This window comes from Rhinolophus sinicus, linkage group LG04 (genome assembly GCF_036562045.2).
Source record: "Rhinolophus sinicus isolate RSC01 linkage group LG04, ASM3656204v1, whole genome shotgun sequence".
Lineage (NCBI taxonomy): Eukaryota > Metazoa > Chordata > Mammalia > Chiroptera > Rhinolophidae > Rhinolophus > Rhinolophus sinicus.
Genome location: NC_133754.1, coordinates 29,307,159 through 29,322,034, shown reverse-complemented (window position 1 = coordinate 29,322,034; position 14,876 = coordinate 29,307,159). Strand labels below are relative to the sequence as shown.

The 14,876-nt window shown below is 38.5% G+C and overlaps 1 long non-coding RNA gene across 1 annotated transcript in view; it reads right to left on the bottom strand.

Annotated features, from left to right (window-relative positions):
- Positions 1–413: 413 nt before the first annotated feature.
- Positions 414–14,876, bottom strand: part of LOC109453077 (uncharacterized) — a 231,395-nt gene continuing 216,932 nt past the window's right edge. The window contains exons 4-5 of the long non-coding RNA XR_002138239.2: positions 6,137–6,244; positions 414–1,177 (exon numbers count right to left, since the gene is read on the bottom strand). This is a non-coding gene — a long non-coding RNA (uncharacterized LOC109453077). The remainder of the gene's footprint in view (positions 1,178–6,136; positions 6,245–14,876) is intronic.

Sequence of the window (14,876 nt, the reverse complement as noted above, 5' to 3'; positions counted from 1 at the left end):
TCCCCCATGTAGCCACCACCCAGGACAAGAAATTGAATTCTGCCAGCCTCCAGAATCCCCCTTGAACCACCTCATAAGCCCTTTTCTCGTCTTCTTCCTCACCTTGACTTCTAACATCATAGTTCAGTTTTGGCTGCTTTTGAAGTTTACATAAATAGAACCTTATAAAAGGTATTGTTTTGAGTCTGGCTTCTTTCATGCTATTGTGCTTGTGAAACTGACCATGTTGCTGAAGGTAGTTGTAGTTCATTTATTCTTAGTATATATGTTAATAGTATTCTATGAAAGGAATGTGTTACGAGCCAGTCTTTGTTTATCCCTTGTATTTATGACATACACTTAGGTCAGAAAAGACATTAAAAACATTTTCTTTTTTTTAATTGGATTTTACTTTATTTATTTTTAAAATTTACATATAGTTGACATATAACATTATATTAGTTTTAGGTGAATAATATAATGATCCAGTATATGTATATACTGTGCAGTGATCACCACAATAAATCTAGTTAACATCATCACCCCATAGTAACAATTTTTTTTCTTGTGATGAGAACTTTTAAGATCTCTTTTAGCAATTTTCAAATATATAATACACTATTATTAACTCTAATTCTTTCTTGGCAAGTTACAAATATAGAAGGAATATAACACGTGGGGAATATCTGTCAAATGAAATATAATCTCCATCCATTTACCTCCCACAGGCAGATGAGAAGAAAGGTACATGAACATGTGGAACATCTTCCTACACCGAGAGGTCCTGTTAGAACGTGGCAGCCTCAGACTGGAATGAGCTTGAAATTTGGCCTAACAGAGGTACGGGGATGGGGAGGGTGGGGCGTGGGAGGGATGGGACAGCCATTCACAAGAGCAACTGGGTTCAAGTCCTGCATTCTAAGGTGGATTTGCAGCCACTGTAAAAGTGGAAGATGGGTTCAATGTGACACATGGGAAGCAGTCTTCAGCAAGGTCGTCGTGATGGTGGTTCTTTGGTCAGGCAGTGCTGTGGTTCTGTGTGATGAGCAGTTTAGTAGAAGGCCCGTAGCAGAAACTGCAGGTCTGGGGTAATAACTGCCAGCTCTAAAACCACAGGCTGGGGGATCTGGGAGAGCGGGAAAGGATTCCAGAGCCCTTGTCAAAGTGGCTGCAGGCTCCCTAGAGGTCATCTGGTACCCTAGGCAAGGAATATAAAGCAAACATGGCAGGAAGTAAGGAATAATGGGCCCTGGAGACGACAGGAACGCCAAAACTTCCCTCCCAGCTCTGCCAGCATGCATTCCGATTGGTTGGTGCTCAGACTGTGCAACCCGTTAACGTTTTCATCATCAGTCTGTCTTTTGGTTTCTAGCAGGAAAGACGTGTACGTGCAATTGTAACTTTGGTTGTCAATTTATTCAAAATGTTATTGTCGAGATCTCAAATTGGAGAAAGAAAGAGATTCTTGCTTTTCTTTGCCTTTGACTTTTATCTTTGGTGTGAATTGGGCTTGAATGAGAATTGGCAGAGAAAAAGAAAACCTTCCTGGGAGTTAGAATACCTCCGACTGGCTTTAGTTGTGCTTTCCATACAGCTCATGTGGGAGATCCTCAGACAACCAAAGAGCAGATCTGGATTTTATTGGATGTTTCTCACGGGGTCCTCAGCATGTACATGTCTGGTTGACCTGCTGGTGCTGGGACAGTCCTTCAGTCTCACAGCTTTGGAGAATGAGCAGCCCTGTCACTTAAGAATGACCACTGATCACTTCATAAACATCAGAATTCACATTAGCCAAATAATATAGATTTAAAGATATTTCAGGGGGAATTTGATTCCATTAAAAGTTATTAAAACATCACAGTTCAATAGGATGCGCCACAGAGCTATGCATTACTCACCTCTCCCGTCAATTGGCTATGGCACCAACTCTCTGTGCTCTAATTTCTCTCAACTTTTCAAATACAGAAGGCAAAATGTTGACTTCCCTCCCTACGATATTCTCGACAATAGAAATACATTGGTTATTTTGTCCAAAAGAAATATAATGCACTACATACCTGAAAGCTAAATTTTCATGGGAAACAATCTGTATTTAGATTTCCAAAAATTATGTTGGAAAAGTTTAACCAAGTTGTATCAAACATAGTTAAACATATTTGCAATCATTGAAATGCGTGCCTGTTTTTAAATTTAAATTTAACTCAGGAAAATAAGTAAAGTTAAAAATTGAATTTCTCAGTCATACCAGCCAAATTTCAAGGGCTCAGTAGCCAGTGGCCATGGTACTGGACAGCACACATCTAGGCCACATGCATAGATACTATATACACGCTTGCACAGAAATCCGTGGAAGTAAAAATTTCAGCCATGCAAATATACACAAAATATGCTTTTCTTTTTACACTATTTTCTCCCATATAGCTTAGTGTCTATCCCTTAAGGTCCAACATTCTTTCCAATTCTAGACTCTTTCTAACATCACAGATTTTCCTGACTTCTTAAATGGAGAACACTAAATAAAAACTTTTCTCACCAAGTTAAGGCCATAATTACAAACATCAGTTAGGGTATTGTGTTTTAATGCAGCACTGCCTTCAGGGATCATTACCCCAGATGTTGGTAAACTATGGCTAGGGGCCGAATATGGCCCTCTGTCTGCTCTTTAAATAAAGCCTCATTGGAACATAGTCACGCCCATTCATTTGTGTGTAGTCTGTGCCTGCAGTTTGCTATCTGGCTTTCAGAGAGAAAGTTTGTTGATTCATGGAGTAGACTATATTAAATGGTCCAAACTGGAGAGTGTTCAGGTTCTTCAGTCTGCTTTTTACCATTCTCCTTACTCCCATTGTTAACAAGAAGTTGTCTCTTCATCGCTATTAGGGCTTCTACAAATAACAACTTACTTGTTAATTTAAACCATGATGGATTTAGAAAATGAGTAACAAAATGTGTTAGCTGTTGTTTATCCCAGGAGCAAATTGACTCATGCATTCAACTATGGGTTTTGTGTTATCTGCTTGGCTATGCAGGGACTTTTATCTTTATTCCAAGTTCTCATACAAGTTGGCTTCTGCTCAGACCTCCTGCCTCATCCACTGGCTCCAACCTCAAATGGTATACCCTAACTGATCCAAGCTGCTTATGGTTTGCATACACACCTGGCATATTATGACTTCATAGCTCAATCATGATTTACCCTCTTAGAACACCTTACTCCTACTTGACCGTGTTAATACTACTCCATTATCCTCACCTCTGGGCCATCTTCCCTGACCTCTCCCCACCCCCAAAATCCAAGCTCCCAATGACACCAGGGCCATGTAGTGTCTGCCTCCTTAGGATTTCCTGATAATACGAGGTTACCTTGCTTACGATGTTTTCCATACTGTCTTGCAAATATCTGTACACATTTCTACCTGCCAAAGAAAGTGTGAGCTCCTAAAGGGCAGGCCTTATCTAGCATGTTTCCTGAAACACTGCAGAGAATTAATATTTATCGAATAGCTGAGTAACTTTGAATAAGAGTATGTTCTTTTCTATAAATAAATCACGAATTATAAAATAATTGTTAGGTAATAATAAGAACCTTAACTCAAGCAATATTTTTTTAGAAATTTTGCAACTTAAAAAAATCTGCTTAATGAAATCAACTAAAACATTAGGCTGAATGTAACCCACAGCATGTTAATGCAAAACTACCATACTTTATTCTCCACTAAAACAGGTCAAATATTCATTTGGTAAAAAAGAGCTGTAAAAATGGGAATCTTTTATTCCTTTGGTGTGTAACATATATGTAGAAGTTTCCTCAACTTGTAAGAATAAAGTTCTGGCATATTTAAACGAGCTCACATTTCCATTAGTAGTGAAATTACTCATCCCCACATTTCCTCACATCTTAGTCTCCTCTAAACAGATCCTTCTTTAGCCTTGGACGCACAGGTACAGACTTCCTGATCTTCTCCTATCCTCTTCCTGCCCCCCACCCCAACCCCATGTTATCCCCACCTCCCCCATCTTACCTGTGGCCTTCCCAGAATCCCAAAACAGACACAGAGGAGATTCAACCTGTACTAAGCATGTGAACATTTGTCTGAAGGAAATGTAATTTGAAACTTACAGAGATCCAACGTTGTCTACACTAGAGGCAACTTTACATTACCACCTGGAGCAGTTTAGCACTTTGTAGCCATTACTTTCAAATATATCCATTTCAGAAGTGCATCTTTGCTTTACATTTGAAAACTGAAAAGACTATTTGAATACCGTTTGGGGGGCAGACTCAAGGAATAGTCTGCCCCCCAAACAGTATTCAAAGAGTATTAAATGTTCTTTTAAATGACAATTTTCCCAGCTACCTTATTCAAGATTTTGAACATCTTTAGGGCTCAGTTTTAGCAACGACACCCCAATTCCATGGGGAAGAGCAAAACATTGTGTAACGTACATTCTCAGGAGCCTTTCTTCTGTTGTATCATGAATGCTCCCTAGAGTATTACCAGGAAACATTAATAGAAGAACATAAACTAATCCCTTGGTAATTTTGTCAAAAATCTACATTGAATTAAACTTTTAATCCATTTATTTCTTGGTGTAGAGAAGAAATTCCATCCATGTGGGAAAATGAAACTTCAAGGTACTGGGAAAACATATATTACAATTACAAATTGAGATCAAGAAGTTGTAAGACAGGTTCATGTTCAATGACCAGAGCCCCAAGTGCACTCTGCCTGGAGAGGCAGCTTCTAAGAGTGGATTTTAAGATTCTCTCCAAACAGGTAGCCTTCTCCTCCCTAAATCTCTATATATGGTTGGGGATTAAAGGCAATGCTCTGAGGAGGCTTGTGATCTGAATACCACCATTTTCTGATAATAAATAATTCCTTATTTAGATCAGAAAAATAGTAGAACAAAAAGGTTAGAACTGCTGAGCTCTATAATCTGACACAAAGGAAAACCTTATTCTTCAAATTGTTGCTCACTAGTCTTTTAGATGAAGCTTGAAAGAGTTTGTTTGCAAAAAGCTGTTGGGAGGTTACAGGGTTATCCCTACTACAAAGCTCCTTAGGGTTTTCAAAGTACTTAACCAGTCCCTGGAAGCGCCCTTTCCCTGAGAAGTGGAGTGTTCAAAGCCTCTCTAGAAGATTCTTCAGTATTTCTTTTTCTGCAGTCAAACGAGGCTCACTGTTTAGAAGAAATGGATTAGGTGAGTGTCTTTGAACTGCATTTTGAATGGACTATGAAGTCAAGTGGCCTTAAACAGACACATAAGCAATATGTAGTGAAAGAGGGATTAAAAAAATGTTAGCTGTCATGATGAGGGGAAATGTAGTTGAAGTGGAAATATATTATGTCAGCTAAAAAGCAAACATGTCTTCTTGGGAAAGCTAGATTTCAAGGGTTTTATCCTGCATTTTCCACGTATAACGACTCCTGGCCATAGGCCAACCCTGTCTTTTTGAAGTATTGCTATTTAATACATGGTAGCTCTTACGTGGTAATAGCTACACCAACAGAGTGAGATTTATAGAAATATCAGGACTAGTCAGGCCAAAAGAGCCACTGCTATCAAATAATTTGTAAATATTTATTGAGCGCAAACAATGTACGAAAAATGATATAATTTGTGGTCTTGTTTCTCTAAATCAAACTTGAATTCTATATTTTTCGAGGCTTGGTAAAAGAAACATGTGTCTTAGGTTTCTATCATTAGAGGCAAATTGGGCCAATTTATTCACAAGCCGGTTTCAAAGGGTTGAGTCAGACCAGCGATCAGTGTTTATACTCTTAGCTAGAGGTTACAAGTGATGACTTTTTTGTGAAATGAGGTGATTCAGAAAAACTTTGTCCTCTCCTTTGTTGCTCAAATGAGTGTTGATACATACAACTTAAAGTCCTAGGTATTAGAAGTTAAAGGAAAATATAAAATTGACAAAAGCAAATTTTAAGTGAATACCTGTAATTTTAGCAGTTGCAGAAAAAAGGGCTCTTTTATCTTTCCAAGAAGACTGAATACAGTTTTATAAATACTTACCTATTTTCAGCTTTTCCCATCATTCCGAGTGGATCTTACTGCACATGTATAAATTATAAACAATATGCATGTGTACACACATGCATACACACACACACACACACACTTATTTGTTCTCACCACTTGCTGTGGAGACAGGAGATGGCAGGGAAGACTGGGGACTAATTGCAGACTTATCCAGCAAAAGAGCATTTGTTCTGTCATTTTTGTTGATGAGAAATCTGAAATCTGAATTGTGCAAGAACAGTTAGTTATCTGGGAGCAGAACTACAATCAGACCCACGTGTTTTGACTCCCAGTTAAGTTTTATTTTTCCTGTCACTTCTCATTCAAACTCAATTCACACCAAATGTAAAAGTTGAAGGCAAATAAAACAAGAATCTATTTCTAACTTCCTTCAATTTGAGATCAATACTTCCAATGGTGCTAGAAATTTCACCATTAGAAAGTCATCTCTTGTGGTTAAGACAGGATCCTGTTATATGCAAATCCTGGTAGAAAATGTGTCACAGGTTATTGGGAGTTAGTTCATCCTATAATGTCAGGCTTAAGTGTGAGAGCTCTGGAATCGCAATGCCCACCTCACTTTCTAGTTGTACTATTTACTAGCTATTCCAGTAGTTTAAACACACACATCCTGATGACCCTTTGAGAAAGAGCCAAGAGGACCCAGCTTTGTTCTTGTGTGTCTGAAAATTTTCCACATAAGCAAAATTTATGGCAGCAAGACCCATTTTTGTTGTTGTAGATAAAGAAAAAAAAACAACAACCACAATTTTATCCTACCTTCCTTTTTTTCCTACTAGTGACTTTCAGTGATAACTCATAACACATAGAGATAAAAATTCAGTATTTCTGTGTTACAGTCAATATTCTGTCTGTTTTTCATGTGTCATGTTGTAAGTCTAACAAGCGGAAGCACCATTAAGTGTATCTAAATTTTCTAAGGAGAAAAATTTCACCATGTCATCATCATCGTCATCTTCATCCTAACAAATCAAATCCCACAAAATCACACAGAGAACATCAACACAGCACAAATTTTCCATGTGATGAAATCCCTCCATATATTTCTATTTAAAGCCTTTGATGTTCACTTTTTAAATGAATATTGTATTAAGACATACAAGAGCATTTGGAAATATGCTTGAGTTTGTAGTACAATCTCACTCTGTCTCTCAAACAAACAAACAAGCAAACACCCAAACTGTCAGAACCAAGTTTGTGAGTTATTGCTTAGCAATCTTCCAAACTCCCTTTCTCATATGAAAATTTCTCATGGGTAAAGACATAGGTGGTTAAACTTAAATCTGAAAGCAACTTTTATAACTTTTTACTCCTCTTTCATTTTATCTTTGCATGAGGCAGTACAAGAGTGTTGGGAGCAAAGAATGGTAGAAGTGCTATTTCCCCCACACCATTGGCGAATCCTTCTGAGGTAGTTAAGATTGTGAAGGAATGGAAACTAGAGGAATGAGAAGTGGGTTGAGGAGAAATTTGACTTCAGATTAATTAGTTGAGAGCAAATAAAGAGAAACTATGACTGATAATTATATTATCCAAGATTCCATTAAAAACATATCACAAAAGGTATTTATTTTGAAATAACTTTTGCTGACTTAAAAAATAACAAATGCTCATCTTAAAATTATTGGTAAAATACAGAGGAGGATAAGTAAGAAAATCAAAATCCCTGGCAAATTCCACTGAGCTAACCACTGTTGACATTTTGTGATATTTTTAAAAATCTTTTTTCTTTACTTTTATATGCAAAATATATGTGTGTCCTTTACTGAAATGAAGTCAGAGTCTGCATACAATTTTATATCCTGCTTTTTTTACTCCACATATTATAAGGATTTTCCCTGTATTAGTAAACATTTCTTGAAAACATGATTTTTATTTGCTCTACTTCATTCTGTTCTATGATTCAACACTTTTCTATAAATATAACTTATCAATTAAATGGAGTTTTCCACTTGGAATACCTCTATTAATCAATAGTATCTAATTAACAAAGGTACTTCCCTGAAGTTTTGATTTCCTGTAGCAGGGCTCAGTGGGTCCCTACAGACCCATTCAGAAGGGAAATTGGTGGCAGAGATGCAGATGGCGTCATAACCTGGGGATGAAAATAACGAAGCCTCCATAATGGTGACTCAAATTTTAATTCTTTGATAGGATGTATGAGCCTTATCTACCCCATCTCAAACTTCAAAATCTTTCTTTAGAGCCCCCTTGCTTATCTACCAATTCTTTTCCATTTTAAGCCATGACAGCATATCTCCTACACCCACATCCTAAGTCTCCTGGTTACTTTCTTACCTCATTCAAATAGATGTCCTACATCCTGGATGGTTCCCCAAATTCCTGAAATAGTTGTGAATTTTGCTAGAATGAAGATTTTGTAACTTTCCTTGCCATTGCACAAAATTAGTTTCCTCTTGATATTCACAGTGTAAATGCTTGCTATATTTATATATCTCTCTAATACGTTTTTGTGTGCATTTTAAGGTTCTGCCTTTGTTGCATCAGCAAAGACAGGGTCTTGTTGCATCAGCAAGGACATACATAGAGTGGGCAGATTTGTGCTATAATTAAAACACTGCTCTGTGTTAGTGTGTGTGCATACCAAAAATCTCCGTTTTAATCCCTTCCCTCATTTCCCCCCCAATATCCTTTACAGTTATACTTTTCCCCTTCAGGCTCTAATGCATTCTATGAAGTCCTCTCTGTGTTGGAACTAAGCAGGGTGAGGCTGGAGATAAGGGTAGACCTTAATAAGTTTGGATTAAAAAGGAAATGCCTCACTTAATCCAGCAGACATTTTAGGATACTGAATGCTCCACTGTGCAAATGAAGATTTGCTTGGTCAGTCTAACCATATGATCAAACCACTTTTGATTGATGTTGGTTGACATTGTTGAATAAATTGATTGAACTTCCTCAATGGACACATTATTATATGCTATGCCTGGGTTGCTAGCAAGAAGGAATTGGGAGATAGGCTCTAAGACACAGTCATTGTCCGCAAGGAGTTTACAACTTATAAACATATAAGAATTATCTAAGAGAACAACGTGTGCATCATTATGAGTGAAAAATCCTTATTATACAGAGAATTCCTATCCATTAAATATAAAAAAATTGAGCAGAAGCTATGAATGGCATTTATTACAAGCAGAAATACAAATGACAATAGAGAGACTTAACTTCAGTAGCAGTCAGAGAAATGCAAAACAAAACTGTGAGATACCATTTTTTGTTCTAACCCTAATAGCAATCCTTTTGTCTTAGTAAATATTGAAATGGTTTCTAATTCCCAGTGCTGCCAAGAATGTGAGGAAATAGACATGCAACTATATTCATGATGAGAGAATGATTTACTAAATATTTTTTAAAAGTAAACTGGAGGTATCTTTAATAATTAAATTTTGCAAAGTAACTTTTAACCACAATCCTACTCTGGGAATCTAACAAAGATATAAAAAAGCATAAGTATGAAATGACATAGATAAACTTATTTGCTGTAATATTTGTTATCATGTTAAAATAAATGGCAGCAAGGGAATGACTGAATAAATTGTGGTACAGCCACACAATGGAATTTTATCCAGCTATTAGAAAGAAAGAGTTGGATCTGTATGTATGCTTGTGTTAAAAAAGTTACAGAATAAAGTGTGTAATAAATAGAAAAATATCATCATGCATTGTAGGGTATATGTTTGTATGTTTTGTAGGGACTTTGGAACAGGTGTAGATGTGACACAATGGAGGAAGAATGGGTGGCACTTGCTATCAATCCTGGCTGGAGGGCAAAAATGTCTTGATATTGACTCAACCAGTGAGCAATTGCTGAAACTTCTAATGTACATAAAACTGTGTTAGGCCCTGGGGAAATAGCTATATATAATGTAGTTACTGACCTCCAAATAGAATTTAAATCTAGTTAGGATGAAGATGAACACATAAAACAATGTAAACAGGACAGGTTGTATGGTATGGTATGGGCTCCGGGTGCAATGGAAATTCAAAGGAGGGCTTGATCCAGAACAATGGAGGTGGAGCAGAGTTGGAGGGGAGCGTATGGTGAAAAAAGTTGGGTTGTGTCTAAAAAGTCTACTGTTTACATTCTCTCTCTCTCTTTCTGTCTTTCTCTCTCTCTCAATCTCCTCCTCCCTCTCTCTCTCTGCCTTCCTTCCTCTTAGACTTTCACTGCTCTGTATCTGACCTGGTTATTTGCCCTCGACTCCATCTTTGTTAATACTTGCTTAGTATTTTGGACGCTGAGTAACGTGGACCCCGGTTATCAAGGTGCCTTTGAACATTTTCCTCTATCTTACTCCCTCGGAATAAGCAGTAGGTGGATTTTAATCAACCACCCAAGCTCAGTCAGTCTCTGTCTTTATTGACATAGCAAACATGACAAGTCCCATAACATTTAGTTGTTCTGGTTTCTCTCCAGGTTGGAAATCCAGGTCAGGAACCAATAAGGCTTGTTTAATTTCTGCCTCTGAGGTTCTTAAAATGAGCGAGGTGAATGATGCTGGCCAAATGTTGCCATTCTACATCCCGTTCGTTATGATTCCACAGACCCAACCTCAATTAAGTAATTTTCTCTGCAGTGGGAGGGGGCCATTTTGTGAGTGAATTTGAATGTCTGCATAGATCAGCATTATTGTTAATCACATCTGCACTTACATATATTTATATGCACACTCACAAGTACAAAGATGCAGTTTCAAACTTAATTAAAAATAGAAAGCAACCTAAAGTGTGCTGGTATTTCCCCTGACTTCAGCATGATCTACACTTTGACAAAATTTCATAAATCTCCTGCAATAGAAAATTCTACCACACAGAACCATTTTATGCAGCAATATAAGTACTTAAAATATTCAACAACTTTCATCATGTTTTGCCTCTTGGTACATGGGATTTTTATGCATTTAATAGTTACATATGTTATATATTTTAAACAGTATTTTTTACTAATGGTCCCCCATAGTACATTTTTCTGAAACTCTAACATCTGTGTTTTGTTCTCGCAGCTCATGATGATAATCTTAAATTGAGCACATCGAACCACAGAGGGCAGATTAGTTGGTTATTTTTTTAAGGTGGCTTGATCCAGTGATGCAGGCATCAAAAGTTATCAAAGTCCTGGTGACAGAAATGCCTCCCCCCTCACTTTTTGAGGAGCTGTTCTGGATCTGGCATCTGAGCAGCTCCTACTGTTGCCAGGCCTGTAGCAGGTACGCAGACATTCCGAGGAGAGGAACTGTGGGGAATGTTCATTTGTTATTTATTTATAAACTTGCCATGCCACATCATGTAAAATTAACACCTTTAATGGGCTCCTGCCTCAGTTGCTTGAAGGACGGGCTTTCACCAGCCAAGGCCACCCACTGGCTTCTGGGCAGAGTTGCCGTGTGTTTGCTTTGGGCTGCTAGCTTTGTGGGGTCTACCTGCTGAAGTCATCCTTGTACTAAGCCAGTCAGCAAAGGTCTGTCCCATTAGAAGCACGTTAGAAAGCAGAGTCTTTGGGGCTTTGCGGCTGAAGAGACGAATGATTACTTTGAAGAATAAATTCCTTTCTGTATCTAGTTAATGAAGAGATTTACTCCAACATTCATTTGTTATAAATTGGGGGGGGGGTGGCTTTTCCCATAGGGTCCCTTTCCTGTAAGAGTTCATAAATAATCAACATTTACAATGAAAAGCTTTTGTAAGCATTATCTTTTCCTGTCACAAAAATTCCCTCATGCTTCCAAGGCAAAACCAGTATAATTTGCAAAGATTCTGGAACTGAAATGGCTTTCTACATAGTGGATGTAACTGTTTGGGGATTTTGGAGAAAGATCTCACTTTCCACCCACTGCCTCACTGCTCTTGCTTCAATGCCTAAAATTTCAGTCTAATTTTTTTAGCATGGTTCAAATACAAATGATGTCTGAGAGGAAGGCACACATTACGTCATTCTGCAAACATCTGTCAGTTTACTACGTGCTGACTACTGCAGTTGGTAGATATCCAGTCTCCTTAAGATTTAATGATCTAATGGAAGAGAGAAACAAGTGACAGGTAATTAAAAGCCGACTTAAAGTACAGTTTAATTGGGTGCTGAGTGCTAGGGAAATGCAAAGGAAGGAGGAATTAATAGTATCTGAAGAAATTGGAAAAGGTTTCATAGAGAAAGTGATATTTAATCTTGAAGAATGAATAAGCATTTATCAGGTAAGAAGAAATAAAACTTCTAGGCCACTTTTGAGGAAGCACTATGGCACAGGTATCACAGTGACGTGTATTTGAAGGTCTGCTAGATGCCAGTTGCTGTGTAAAGTACCCCACACTGTGTGGTAGGCTTCAGACACATAACCTAGCCCAATTGTTAGAAGGGAGACATATTATTCACTGGTGTTTTTGATTTGTTTTGTTTCGTTTGTAAGAAAATAGAGGAGGCCCTGAGAGGTTAAGTGACTTTCCCTATGTTGGGTTCAAACATGTCTATCTACTCCCAATCCCGCCCGTGCCCTTACTTTGACCTTGCTACATTTCTGGCTGTCTCTTTGCACAGCCATAGGGAGCATAACCTGGTGAGCGAAGGGTGAGATCTAATGTGGCTGCCAGGTGAGTGGGCAGGGGCTCAGGGAAGTCAGGTTGTGGCCAGATTGTGATAAGCCTTGAATGCTGTAAAAAATTTGAACTTTAGCCTATATCCTGTGGGCCACAGGAAGCCAGCCATCGAGCCATCAGAGGTTTTTTTGTTTTGTTTCATTTTTCCATCCTTTAATCTTTGAAGCAAGAGAGTTTTGCTTTTTAGAAGTTTCATCAGAGGTTTTTAAGTGTGTGTGTGTGTGTGTGTGTGTGTGTGTGTGTGTGTGTGTGTGTTGACCATGTGGCAGATGAACTGCAGGAGAGTGTGATGGGCAGGTGGGATGGGGAGGGTGATCTTTCTGTGTGATATATCATAGGACTTAATGTAGGACTTCCATTAACAACAGTAAAGTTGATGAACTTAGTATGTAAGAGGATTTAGACGTTGGAGGTACACAGACCTCCAAACTTACTAGCAACTTACTAGCTGATGGGCAAATTATTTAAATCCCTTCACAGCCACTATGCAAGTTTCAGTCTCCTTATATATAAAAAGTAGACAATAGCATCTTCTTCATCCGATTGTTGTGAAGATTAAGTAAGACAATAATTCTAATTATTGATGGGTTTTACTCTATGCACACTCTCCAAGGAAGGTGCCTTTAGCAGACTATTTTGTGAGTTACCTATGAAGGCGCTGAGTACATGGGGCTTTGAGCACTCATTAATGTGCGCAGTGGTGACAGGTAGAACATAGGGTAGAGGAGAGACAGAAAAGTCTAGAGTATTTTCCCAGAGTGAGAGCTGCGCCTGGAAGCTGTAGAATGATGCCCAGAATGGAGAATCCACAGGAAGGCTGAGGGCAAGCAGTCTTTCCCACAGTGGCAGTTGAGATGAATATTTACATTTGAATAGTGTTATATTTATTTTAATAACAATAATTAAATCTCTCTTTCCCCTCATTCTTTGTGATGGTATGAAGTGGGTCTACTTAAAGATAAATATTATCGGTGATATGTGGATAGAGCAACAATTGCGACTATGGTCTGAATTTGGGGACATGTGGCACTAATGAACGTGGCCTTCTCCAGGGCAGGGACCTGCTTCTTTTACCAAAACACATTCCCTGCTGGTCGTCTGGGAGCACTTGCCATTTTCGTGTCACACCTCATGCGCTACTGACCTCTTAGAGATCATCTCTTGCCATCTCTGCCTGGGAACAGGGGCATTTCCTCTAAACAATACGGATTCTAAACAATTCAAGTGCTTGCTATGTACTTGCTGAATTTACACTGAATGGATGAAGGAGGCACACAGTGCTCTGTATAGTATTCTGCAGGATCATAATAAATGAGTATGCTCCTGCTGAGTCCAGGCTTAGAGTCACAGAGACCTGGGTTCAAGTCCCTGTTCCACCTGTTAATAGTCACTTAATCTTGGGTAATTCACTTCACCACTCAGGTTCCCCATCTGTAAAGCAGCTAGCTGGTAATGATAGTACTGAACTCATAGGGCTGTTATAAACACAGATGATATAAAGATGCAAAATACTTGGCATAGGGCTTGTCAGAAATATTTAATACATATTTATCATTATATTAATATCACGCTAGCAATGATTACTGAAAGGTATACAGTGCACAGTTTATGTCTGTTTTGGGAGACAGTGTGTGGTACATCCATTGCCGAGCACAGGGCCTGGTGCATCAATGTTTGTTGAGTAAATGGATGAATGAAAAAGCCTTAGAAGAAGTGAAGAGAGCTGATTTGGAGCACTTTGAAGACATTTTGGCATATGTGCTTTAATAAACTTTATAGGTAAGCTAGTTTGTATTTGCCAAGGCAAAAGTAAATGGCCATTCTCCTTTTAAAGGGCTGTAGCGCGTCAACGTGCATATCAGCCAACATTACCTCTGCTTTTTGCATTGCCATGGGAATCTCAGGTGAAACCAGGACAGGGTGAGGCTCCTCATAAGCATAAAGCACTTGGGCAACACAGGACTTGACAATTCCCACGGCTCACACCGTGTGATAGATAACTCCAGAGTCTGAAAGCCTGAACTATTCTATTCACCTAAGAAGTGCAGTACTTCTCGCTCACTATGCTGCCTCAAGAAAAACATTGCTCATAAGATTTGAAGTTCTTTTTGACCAGGATGTCCTCAATGTTGCCCTCAGCTTGACTGAACTTTAGACAGAGTTCTTCCTGATTCTAGGCCCTGATCTCCCTTTCCTTAAAACATTTACTTTAGGAAACTTGCAG